This window comes from Brachyhypopomus gauderio, unplaced genomic scaffold (genome assembly GCF_052324685.1).
Source record: "Brachyhypopomus gauderio isolate BG-103 unplaced genomic scaffold, BGAUD_0.2 sc88, whole genome shotgun sequence".
NCBI lineage: Eukaryota > Metazoa > Chordata > Actinopteri > Gymnotiformes > Hypopomidae > Brachyhypopomus > Brachyhypopomus gauderio.
Window position 1 is genome coordinate 906,356 of NW_027506909.1, and position 12,541 is coordinate 918,896.

A 12,541-nucleotide genomic window follows, 5' to 3' on the forward strand; every position below is an offset into this window, starting at 1 on the left:
GTCAGCTGGGAGCAGGACTGAGTGAGTCGTTCAGCACTGAGAGTCTTCTCTCCAGAGCTTTCCCACACTCCCCACCATTCATCCTGGGAGAGATGAATAGACGTGTGCCCCCACACACTCGCTCAGCATATGGCCAAAGAAATCAAGACTCACGCAGAGAGTTTTACAAAAAAAACTAAATCAGTCTTATTAAAATAAAACAGAGATTGTTTTAAACATAATAATAATAACAACAAACAAGATGTAATCGTTAGCTTTAAAGAGTCTTTTGTACCTTTTTACAATCTGATGTATTAAGCTAAGTGTGAAATGACATCACAGGGCACACTTCAATTGTTACCTAAACTAGGAATGCCAACAGTCTTGAACTGAAAATGAGCGAGTTTATTTTTAAGTTGATCCTTTAGACACTTGACAGGAAAATTATTTGAAATAAGATGAGAAAAATGATATTCTGTTAGTAATGTTGAGAGTCTATAAGAATATATAGGGGCAATTACATTAATCTATAATGATATCTATAATGTAATACTAATTTCCAAACTTACAAAAAATCAAGCAGGCACAGAACCTCAGATTCCAGTAAACCTCACTAGTAATGTATTTATAGATTTTTTTGATAATAAAATAGAGAATATTAGACAAAATATAAAACCCTTTATTAGCAATACTACTGGTATGTCATCTGGTTTGGTTGATATTGATTTAAATCGCATACTGGGAGAAAAACTTGATGCTTTTCATCCACTCCCACAATCAGAATTAGAGAAAATAATTTCTTCCTTAAATTGTGCTACCTGCACACTAGACTCGGTTCCATCAAAGTTATTAAAAGAGGTATTACCAGCGGTAACTGAACCTCTTCTAACTATAGTTAACTCATCCATTACAATAGGTCACATGCCCAAATCATGTAAATTAGCAGTTATTAAACCTCTGATTAAGAAACCAAATCTTGATCCTACTGTACTATCTAATTATAGACCCATTTCAAACACATCATTTATATCTAAGATCATAGAAAAAGCTGTTGCCCAGCAATTATGCCTATATCTGCATAGGCATCACATATTTGAAAAGTTCCAATCTGGTTTTAGGCCCCATCACAGTACTGAAACAGCATTAGTTAAAGTAACAAATGACCTCCTCCTTGCTTCAGATCAAGGTTATGTATCGCTGTTAGTGCTTCTTGATCTTAGTGCAGCTTTCGACACAATTGATCATAGGATCAATCAATCAATCAATCAATCAAATTTTATTTATATAGCGCTTTTTACAACAGTTGTTGTCACAAAGCAGCTTTACAAGTGCCGAGTCCTAGCCCCCAGTGAGCAAGCCAAAGGCGACAGTGGCAAGGAAAAACTCCCTAGTTTTTTTGCATGAGGAAGAAACCTTGAGAGGAACCAAGACTCAGGGGGGGAACCCATCCTCCTCTGGCCGACACCGGTCACCATGACAACAACAACAATATAGACAGAATGTAGACAGAATGTAAAAGATGCAATAATGTCCATTTAGACCGAAAAAGATGTAATAATGTCCATCATGGTGTAGGCATCCGGTTAGGCAGGAGGTGGCCGGCCAGGATGGATCGCTTGTCTCTCCTCATCTCATTATTCCTCAAGCAGGCGGGCAGCCATGTGGAGAAATGAAACAGGGAAAATTAGCTCTGTATGAGGACATATACGGGACAGGTAAAATTATAAACATTTCTGGAGTGTGGCAGCAACTCCGGCACTAAGTTAAATTATTACAGCCTAGCTAAAAAAAGGCAGAACCAGAAGGTAACATAGGCTTGGGGGCATTCTGAGACAATGGCATCCGTCCACTGCACTGTCAACAAACTTGAGTGACCACGAGCAGTGACAGGATGACAGCACCAGCACCCCAGTCTACCATAAAACCCTTCGTCTATGAACCCCTGGATCTGTACCTTTATCTAAGGGGGATATTAATTATCAAACGCTAGACTAAATAAGTGGGTTTTCAACCTAGATTTAAAGATTGTGACTGTGTCAGAGTCCCGGACACATTTAGGAAGATTATTCCAAAGCTGGGGGGCCTTATAAGAAAAGGCTCTTCCCCCTGCTGTTACCTTGTTAATTTGTGGAACTAATAACAGACCAGCACCCTGTGATCTTAGTTGACGTGGGGGTTCATAGTAGGAAATAAGTTCCTGGAGGTATTCAGGAGCAAGCCCGTGTAGTGCTTTGTATGCTAATAATAGAATTTTAAAATCAATACGAAATTTAACTGGGAGCCAATGCAGGGCTGATAGGACTGGTCTAATATGCTGAAATTTTCTAGTTCTGGTCAGAACTCTAGCTGCGGCATTTTGAACTACTTGAAGTTTATTTAGATTCTTATTTGAACATCCTGACAGTAGTGAATTGCAGTAGTCTAGTCTAGAGCTAACAAAGGCGTGCACCAATTTTTCTGCATCATCCTGTGATAATGCATTTCTTAATTTGGCAATGTTGCGGAGATGTAGAAAAGCTATCCTAGTAGTATTATCTATATATTTATCAAATGATAGGTCGGAGTCGAGTATGACGCCTAGGTTTTTGGCTACTGTGCCAGGTGTAATGGGACAGTCTGCAAGATTAAGCATTAAATTAGGAATTTTCTGTCTTGCGGCCTTAGGGCCCACAAGGAGAACTTCTGTTTTGTCCTCATTTAATTGTAGGAAGTTTAGAGACATCCAGCATTTAATATCTCTTACACAGGCCTCAATTTTTCCTAAACTGAGTTTGTCATCGGGTTTGGCTGATATGTAAAGTTGAGTGTCATCCGCATAGCAGTGAAAATTGACACCATGTTTGTTTATAACTGTGCCCAATGGTAGCATATATAATGTAAATAATAGTGGTCCTAAGATGGAGCCTTGCGGGACCCCATTTTTAACCATTGTACGTTTGGATGAAATATTATTGAGCTCTACAAACTGATAGCGATTTGTTAAGTAAGACTGAAACCATGAAAGGGCTGTGCCTGAGACTCCAACCCAGCGTTCTAACCTTTCTAGCAAGATCCTATGATCAATTGTGTCGAAAGCTGCACTAAGATCAAGAAGCACTAACAGTGATACATAGCCTTGATCTGATGCAAGGAGGAGATCATTTGTTACTTTAACTAATGCTGTTTCAGTACTGTGATGGGGCCTAAAACCAGATTGGAACTTTTCAAATGTGTTATTCCTATACAGATATAGGCATAATTGCTGGGCAACAGCTTTTTCTATGATCTTAGATATAAATGATGTGTTTGAAATGGGTCTATAATTAGACAGCACAGTCGGATCAAGATTTGGTTTCTTGATCAGAGGTTTGATAATTGCTAATTTACATGATTTGGGCATGTGACCTATTGTAATGGATGAGTTAACTATAGTTAGAAGAGGTTCAGTTACAGCTGGTAATACCTCTTTTAATAACTTTGAGGGAACTGAGTCTAATGTGCAGGTAGTACAATTTAAGGAAGAAATTATTTTCTCTAATTCTGATTTTGGGAGTGGATGAAAAGCATCAAGTTTTTCTCCTGGTATGTAATTTAAATCAATATCAACCAAACCAGATGACATACCAGTTGTATTGCTAATAAAGGGTTTTATATTTTGTCTAATATTCTCTATTTTATTATCAAAGAAATCTATAAATACATTACTAGTGAGGTTTACTGGAATCTGAGGTTCTGTGCCTGCTTGATTTTTTGTAAGTTTAGAAATAGTATTAAAAAGAAATCTAGGATTGTTTTTATTTTTCTCTATCAGTGAGGCTAAGTATGCTGAGCGTGCTTTAGTGAGTGCCCGTTTGTAGTCAATAATGCTATCCTTCCAGGCACAGTGGAATACTTCCAATTTAGTAGATCGCCATTTCCGCTCTAATTTACGTGCTATTTGTTTTAAGTTTCTAGTTTGGTCGGTGTACCATGGGGCGAGCTTTTTGGATCTAGCTTTTTTATATTTTAGTGGAGCTACTATATCTAGAGCTGATCTGCAGGTATTCTCTAAGTAGTCGGTTAGACTATCTAACTCTCCTGGATCGGATGGCGAGTGGGCTAAAGCAGTTAAGTCAGGGAGGGTTTCAATAAACTGTATTGCTGTTGTTGAATTTATTGAGCGCTTTATACACTGCCGAGGAGACGGGCGGGTATTTATGTTAAGGTGAAAATCGAATTTTACTAAATAATGATCGGAGATCGCTACGGTTTGCGGGAGTATGTTTATATTATCTACGTCGATACCCAGTGTTAATATTAGATCTAGGGTATGATTTCGATAATGTGTAGGTCCTACTACGTTTTGTTTAATGCCGACAGAGTTCAATATAGAAGTAAAAGCCCTTGTCAGTGGATCCTCCGCATTATCAAAGTGTATGTTAAAGTCTCCTACCATTATTATTTTGTCACTACATACTGCTAAATTTGCTGCAAAATCGGTGAAATCGTTTAAGAAATCTGAGTAAGGCCCTGGTGGTCTGTATACATTAGTTAGGGAGAATGTACTTTTATTTTCAGATGGACTAATTACATTAATAGACTGCATCTCAAATGAGTTTGAGATATCTAAGTATTTCTGATGAATTTCTAAACAATCACGATAGATTATACATATTCCACCTCCTCTGCCTGACAGTCTAGGTCTATGTATATAACTATATCCCACAGGAGTGGCTTCGTTTAGAGTTAAATAATCACCAGATTGAACCCACGTTTCAGTTAGACAAAGAATATCAATTTTCTGGTCTGTTATAAGTTCATTTACAAAAACTGCTTTTGAGTTGAGCGATCGAATATTGATTAATCCAATTTTCAGATCGGTCATATAGGTTGTAATAATTTGATGTGAAGTCTGAATATTAGTTAAAAACTTCGGGCGGACTATTTTCTTATGATTTAGTTTAACCCGGGGCACAGACACAGTCTCAATCCTAAGGGAACTTGGTGACGCCTCTAAGCAGCTCGCAGACAGGTTTAGCCCGTTAGTCTGCGGCCTGGTCGCGACCCTGGACAGTCAGCAGCTCCTAGTGCTACTCTGCCGACTAGCTAACAGGCTATGGGCTATGCTGCAAGATAACAGGGCAGCGCCATCCCGGGTGGGGTGGACACCGTCCCTGCCTAAAAGACCAGGCTTGCCCTCGAACTCTTCCCAATTATTAATAAAGCCCACTTGATTTTCTGAACACCACTTGGACATCCAGCGGTTTAGCGACGTGAGCCTGCTGTACTGCTCATCACCGCGCCGCATTGGGATGGGGCCAGAGCAGATTACGGCATCGGACATCGTCTGGGCTAATTTAACCACCTCTTTAACATTAGCCTTAGTCACCTCTGACTGCCGCAGACGTATATCGTTGGCCCCTACATGAATCACTATCCTAGAAAACCTCCTATGAGCTAACAGTCTAAGGTTGCCACTAATGTCCGGCGCTCTGGCTCCCGGTAAACAGCTGACTGTAACCGCTGGTGCCCCTACAGCTACAGCTACTTTCACGTGTCGGACTATAGAGTCTCCTATGACCAGAGTCTCCTCAGTGGGTGTAACACTGAGCGGGGCAAACCTGTTTGACACGTGAACCGGGGAGTGGTGCTCTGGTGGGCTAGCGCTGGCGTTAGCGGTAGCTGCAGCCCTCGCTCTCCGACTACGCCGCCGAGACGTCACCCATTCGCCCCGCTGTGAGGGCTCTATCGCCGGAGTCGCGGAGGCGCTAGTTCTCCCTGGCGCGTCCACACCTACTACTGACCCTGTCCCTGTCTCTCTATCCCTCAATAATGAGTGGACGCGGCGCTCTAAACTTTCCACTTTCGCCACAAGAGAAGTAACTAACTGGCACCTCTCACAAATACTATCACTATTACTGTCGGTGGCGAAAGGGTCTAGACTAAACATGCCACACTCCGAACACGGGAACAAACCAACACCAGCCATGAATAAATCAAAACACTTACCGTGTCTAGCCGATATATAAACTTACGCTAGCTGATTTGTGAAGGCAGAAAATTGGTCAGCGGCCGGAATAAAACCTGTAAAATGTATCTAGGAATGCAAAAGGTAAAGATTAGCACGTAAATAGATTATTATACTTTAGAAAACAATTTCAAAATTCGCTCCGCAACAGCGTCGGTCAGCAGGAAGCAGCGTCGGCAGGAAGCAGGATCTTGCTAGAAAGGTTAGAACGCTGGGTTGGAGTCTCTGGCACAGCCCTTTCATGGTTTCATTCTTACTTAACAAATCGCTATCAGTTTGTAGAGCTCAATAATATTCCATCCAAACGTACAAAAGTTAAATATGGGATCCCGCAAGGCTCCATTCTAGGACCACTATTATTTACATTATATATGCTACCATTGGGCACAGTTATAAACAAACATGGTGTCAATTTTCACTGCTATGCAGATGACACTCAACTTTACATATCAGCCAAACCTGATGACAAACTCAGTTTAAGAAAAATTGAGGCCTGTGTAAAAGATATTAAATGCTGGATGTCTCTAAACTTCCTCCAACTTAATGAGGACAAAACAGAAGTTCTCCTTCTGGGCCCTAAGGCCTCAAAACAGAAAATTCCAGATCTAATGCTTAATCTCGCAGGCTACCCCATTACACCTGGCACAGTAGCCAAAAACCTAGGCGTCATACTCGACTCTGACCTATCATTTGATAAATACATAGATAATACTACTAGGATAGCTTTTCTACATCTCCGTAACATTGCTAAATTAAGAAATGCATTATCACAGGATGATGCGGAAAAATTGGTGCACGCCTTTGTTAGCTCTAGATTAGACTACTGCAATGCACTACTGTCAGGATGTTCAAATAGGAATCTAAATAAACTTCAAATAGTTCAAAATGCCGCAGCCAGGGTTCTGACCAGAACTAGAAAATTTCAGCATATCAGTCCAGTCCTATCAGCCCTGCATTGGCTCCCAGTTAAATTCCGTATTGACTTTAAAATTCTTTTATTAACTTATAAAGCATTGCACGGGCTTGCTCCTGAGTACCTTCAGGAACTTATTTCCTATTACGAACCCCCACGCCCACTAAGATCACAGGGTGCTGGTCTTTTATTAGTTCCAAAAATTAATAAGGTAACAGCAGGGGGAAGAGCCTTTTCTTGTAAGGCCCCCCAGCTTTGGAATAATCTTCCTAAATGCATCCGGGACTCCGACACAGTCACAATCTTTAAGTCTAGGTTGAAAACCCACTTATTTAGTTTAGCGTTTGATAATTAATATCCCCCCTTAGATAAAAGTACAGATCCAGGGGTTCATAGACGAAGGGTTTTATGGTAGACTGGGGCGCTGGTGCTGTCGTCCTGTCACTGCTCGTGGTCACTCAAGTTTGTTGACAGTGCAGTGGACGGATGCCATTGTCTCAGAATGCCCCCAAGCCTATGTTACCTTCTGGTTCTGCCTTTTTAGCTAGGCTGTAATAATTTAACTAAATGCCGGAGTTGCTGCCACACTCCAGAAATGTTTATAATTTTACCTGTCCTGTATATGTCCTCATACAGAGCTAATTTTCCCTGTTTCATTTCTCCACATGGCTGCCCGCCTGCTTGAGGAATAATGAGATGAGGAGACCAGCGATCCATCCTGAGCCAGCCACCTCCTGCCTAACCGGATGCATACATCATGATGGACATTATTACATATTTTTCCTTTTCTTTCTCTTCTTTCTGTCTAAATTGTTGTTGTTGTCATGGTGACCGGTGTCGGCCAGAGGAGGATGGGTTCCCCCCCCTGAGTCTTGGTTCCTCTCAAGGTTTCTTCCTCATGCAAAAAACTAGGGAGTTTTTCCTTGCCACTGTCGCCTTTGGCTTGCTCACTGGGGGCTAGGACTCGGCACTTGTAAAGCTGCTTTGTGACAACAACTGTTGTAAAAAGCGCTATATAAATAAAATTTGATTGATTGATTGATTGACATGTAGAGACAAGAGGAACATGTAGAGACACGAGGAACATGTAGAGACAAGAGGAACATGTAGAGACACGAGGAACATGTAGAGACATGAGGAACATGTAGAGATAAGAGGAACATGTAGAGACACGGGGAACATGTAGAGATAAGAGGAACATGTAGAGACAAGAGGAACATGTAGAGACACGAGGAACATGTAGAGACATGAGGAACATGTAGAGACACGAGGAACATGTAGAGATAAGAGGAACATGTAGAGACAAGAGGAACATGTAGAGACACGAGGAACATGTAGAGATAAGAGGAACATGTAGAGACACGAGGAACATGTAGAGACAAGAGGAACATGTAGAGACAAGAGGAACATGTAGAGACACGAGGAACATGTAGAGACAAGAGGAACATGTAGAGACATGTAGAGACATGAGGAACATGTAGAGACACGAGGAACATGTAGAGACAAGAGGAACATGTAGAGACACGAGGAACATGTAGAGACATGAGGAACATGTAGAGACACGAGGAACATGTAGAGACACGAGAAACATGTAGAGATAAGAGGAACATGTAGAGACACGAGGAACATGTAGAGACATGAGGAACATGTAGAGACACGAGGAACATGTAGAGACACGAGAAACATGTAGAGATAAGAGGAACATGTAGAGACACGAGGAACATGTAGAGACACGAGGAACATGTAGAGACAAGAGGAACATGTAGAGACACGAGGAACATGTAAAGATAAGAGGAACATGTAGAGACATGAGGAACATGTAGAGACAAGAGGAACATGTAGAGACACGAGGAACATGTAGAGACATGAGGAACATGTAGAGACACGAGGAATATGTAGAGATAAGAGGAACATGTAGAGACAAGAGGAACATGTAGAGACACAAGGAACATGTAGAGATAAGAGGAACATGTAGAGACATGAGGAACATGTAGAGATAAGAGGAACATGTAGAGACAAGAGGAACATGTAGAGACACGAGGAACATGTAGAGACATGAGGAACATGTAGAGACACGAGGAACATGTAGAGACACGAGGAACATGTAGAGATAAGAGGAACATGTAGAGACAAGAGGAACATGTAGAGACACGAGGAACATGTAGAGATAAGAGGAACATGTAGAGACACGAGGAACATGTAGAGACAAGAGGAACATGTAGAGACACGAGGAACATGTAGAGACACGAGGAACATGTAGAGACATGTAGAGACATGAGGAACATGTAGAGACACGAGGAACATGTAGAGACACGAGGAACATGTAGAGACACGAGGAACATGTAGAGATAAGAGGAACATGTAGAGACAAGAGGAACATGTAGAGATAAGAGGAACATGTAGAGACACGAGGAACATGTAGAGACAAGAGGAACATGTAGAGACACGAGGAACATGTAGAGACATGTAGAGACATGAGGAACATGTAGAGACACGAGGAACATGTAGAGACACGAGGAACATGTAGAGACACGAGGAACATGTAGAGATAAGAGGAACATGTAGAGACATGAGGAACATGTAGAGATAAGAGGAACATGTAGAGATAAGAGGAACATGTAGAGACACGAGGAACATGTAGAGACAAGAGGAACATGTAGAGACACAAGGAACATGTAGAGACATGAGGAACATGTAGAGATAAGAGGAACATGTAGAGACACGGGGAACATGTAGAGATAAGAGGAACATGTAGAGACACGAGGACCATGTAGAGACAAGAGGAACATGTAGAGACAAGAGGAACATGTAGAGACACGAGGAACATGTAGAGACAAGAGGAACATGTAGAGACACGAGGAACATGTAGAGACAAGAGGAACATGTAGAGACACGAGGAACATGTAGAGACATGAGGAACATGTAGAGATAAGAGGAACATGTAGAGACACGGGGAACATGTAGAGATAAGAGGAACATGTAGAGACAAGAGGAACATGTAGAGACACGAGGAACATGTAGAGACATGAGGAACATGTAGAGACACGAGGAACATGTAGAGATAAGAGGAACATGTAGAGACAAGAGGAACATGTAGAGACACGAGGAACATGTAGAGATAAGAGGAACATGTAGAGACACGAGGAACATGTAGAGATAAGAGGAACATGTAGAGACACGGGGAACATGTAGAGATAAGAGGAACATGTAGAGACACGAGGACCATGTAGAGACAAGAGGAACATGTAGAGACAAGAGGAACATGTAGAGACACGAGGAACATGTAGAGACAAGAGGAACATGTAGAGACACGAGGAACATGTAGAGACAAGAGGAACATGTAGAGACACGAGGAACATGTAGAGACATGAGGAACATGTAGAGATAAGAGGAACATGTAGAGACACGGGGAACATGTAGAGATAAGAGGAACATGTAGAGACAAGAGGAACATGTAGAGACACGAGGAACATGTAGAGACATGAGGAACATGTAGAGACACGAGGAACATGTAGAGATAAGAGGAACATGTAGAGACAAGAGGAACATGTAGAGACACGAGGAACATGTAGAGATAAGAGGAACATGTAGAGACACGAGGAACATGTAGAGACAAGAGGAACATGTAGAGACAAGAGGAACATGTAGAGACACGAGGAACATGTAGAGACAAGAGGAACATGTAGAGACACGAGGAACATGTAGAGACATGAGGAACATGTAGAGACACGAGGAACATGTAGAGACACGAGAAACATGTAGAGATAAGAGGAACATGTAGAGACAAGAGGAACATGTAGAGACACGAGGAACATGTAGAGACATGAGGAACATGTAGAGACACGAGGAACATGTAGAGACACGAGGAACATGTAGAGACATGAGGAACATGTAGAGACACGAGGAACATGTAGAGACACGAGAAACATGTAGAGATAAGAGGAACATGTAGAGACACGAGGAACATGTAGAGACATGAGGAACATGTAGAGACACGAGAAACATGTAGAGATAAGAGGAACATGTAGAGACACGAGGAACATGTAGAGACACGAGGAACATGTAGAGACAAGAGGAACATGTAGAGACACGAGGAACATGTAAAGATAAGAGGAACATGTAGAGACATGAGGAACATGTAGAGACAAGAGGAACATGTAGAGACACGAGGAACATGTAGAGACATGAGGAACATGTAGAGACACGAGGAATATGTAGAGATAAGAGGAACATGTAGAGACAAGAGGAACATGTAGAGACACAAGGAACATGTAGAGATAAGAGGAACATGTAGAGACATGAGGAACATGTAGAGATAAGAGGAACATGTAGAGACAAGAGGAACATGTAGAGACACGAGGAACATGTAGAGACATGAGGAACATGTAGAGACACGAGGAACATGTAGAGACACGAGGAACATGTAGAGATAAGAGGAACATGTAGAGACAAGAGGAACATGTAGAGACACGAGGAACATGTAGAGATAAGAGGAACATGTAGAGACACGAGGAACATGTAGAGACAAGAGGAACATGTAGAGACACGAGGAACATGTAGAGACACGAGGAACATGTAGAGACATGTAGAGACATGAGGAACATGTAGAGACACGAGGAACATGTAGAGACACGAGGAACATGTAGAGACACGAGGAACATGTAGAGATAAGAGGAACATGTAGAGACAAGAGGAACATGTAGAGATAAGAGGAACATGTAGAGACACGAGGAACATGTAGAGACAAGAGGAACATGTAGAGACACGAGGAACATGTAGAGACATGTAGAGACATGAGGAACATGTAGAGACACGAGGAACATGTAGAGACACGAGGAACATGTAGAGACACGAGGAACATGTAGAGATAAGAGGAACATGTAGAGACATGAGGAACATGTAGAGATAAGAGGAACATGTAGAGATAAGAGGAACATGTAGAGACACGAGGAACATGTAGAGACAAGAGGAACATGTAGAGACACAAGGAACATGTAGAGACATGAGGAACATGTAGAGATAAGAGGAACATGTAGAGACACGGGGAACATGTAGAGATAAGAGGAACATGTAGAGACACGAGGACCATGTAGAGACAAGAGGAACATGTAGAGACAAGAGGAACATGTAGAGACACGAGGAACATGTAGAGACAAGAGGAACATGTAGAGACACGAGGAACATGTAGAGACAAGAGGAACATGTAGAGACACGAGGAACATGTAGAGACATGAGGAACATGTAGAGATAAGAGGAACATGTAGAGACACGGGGAACATGTAGAGATAAGAGGAACATGTAGAGACAAGAGGAACATGTAGAGACACGAGGAACATGTAGAGACATGAGGAACATGTAGAGACACGAGGAACATGTAGAGATAAGAGGAACATGTAGAGACAAGAGGAACATGTAGAGACACGAGGAACATGTAGAGATAAGAGGAACATGTAGAGACACGAGGAACATGTAGAGATAAGAGGAACATGTAGAGACACGGGGAACATGTAGAGATAAGAGGAACATGTAGAGACACGAGGACCATGTAGAGACAAGAGGAACATGTAGAGACAAGAGGAACATGTAGAGACACGAGGAACATGTAGAGACAAGAGGAACATGTAGAGACACGAGGAACATGTAGAGACAAGAGGAACATGTAG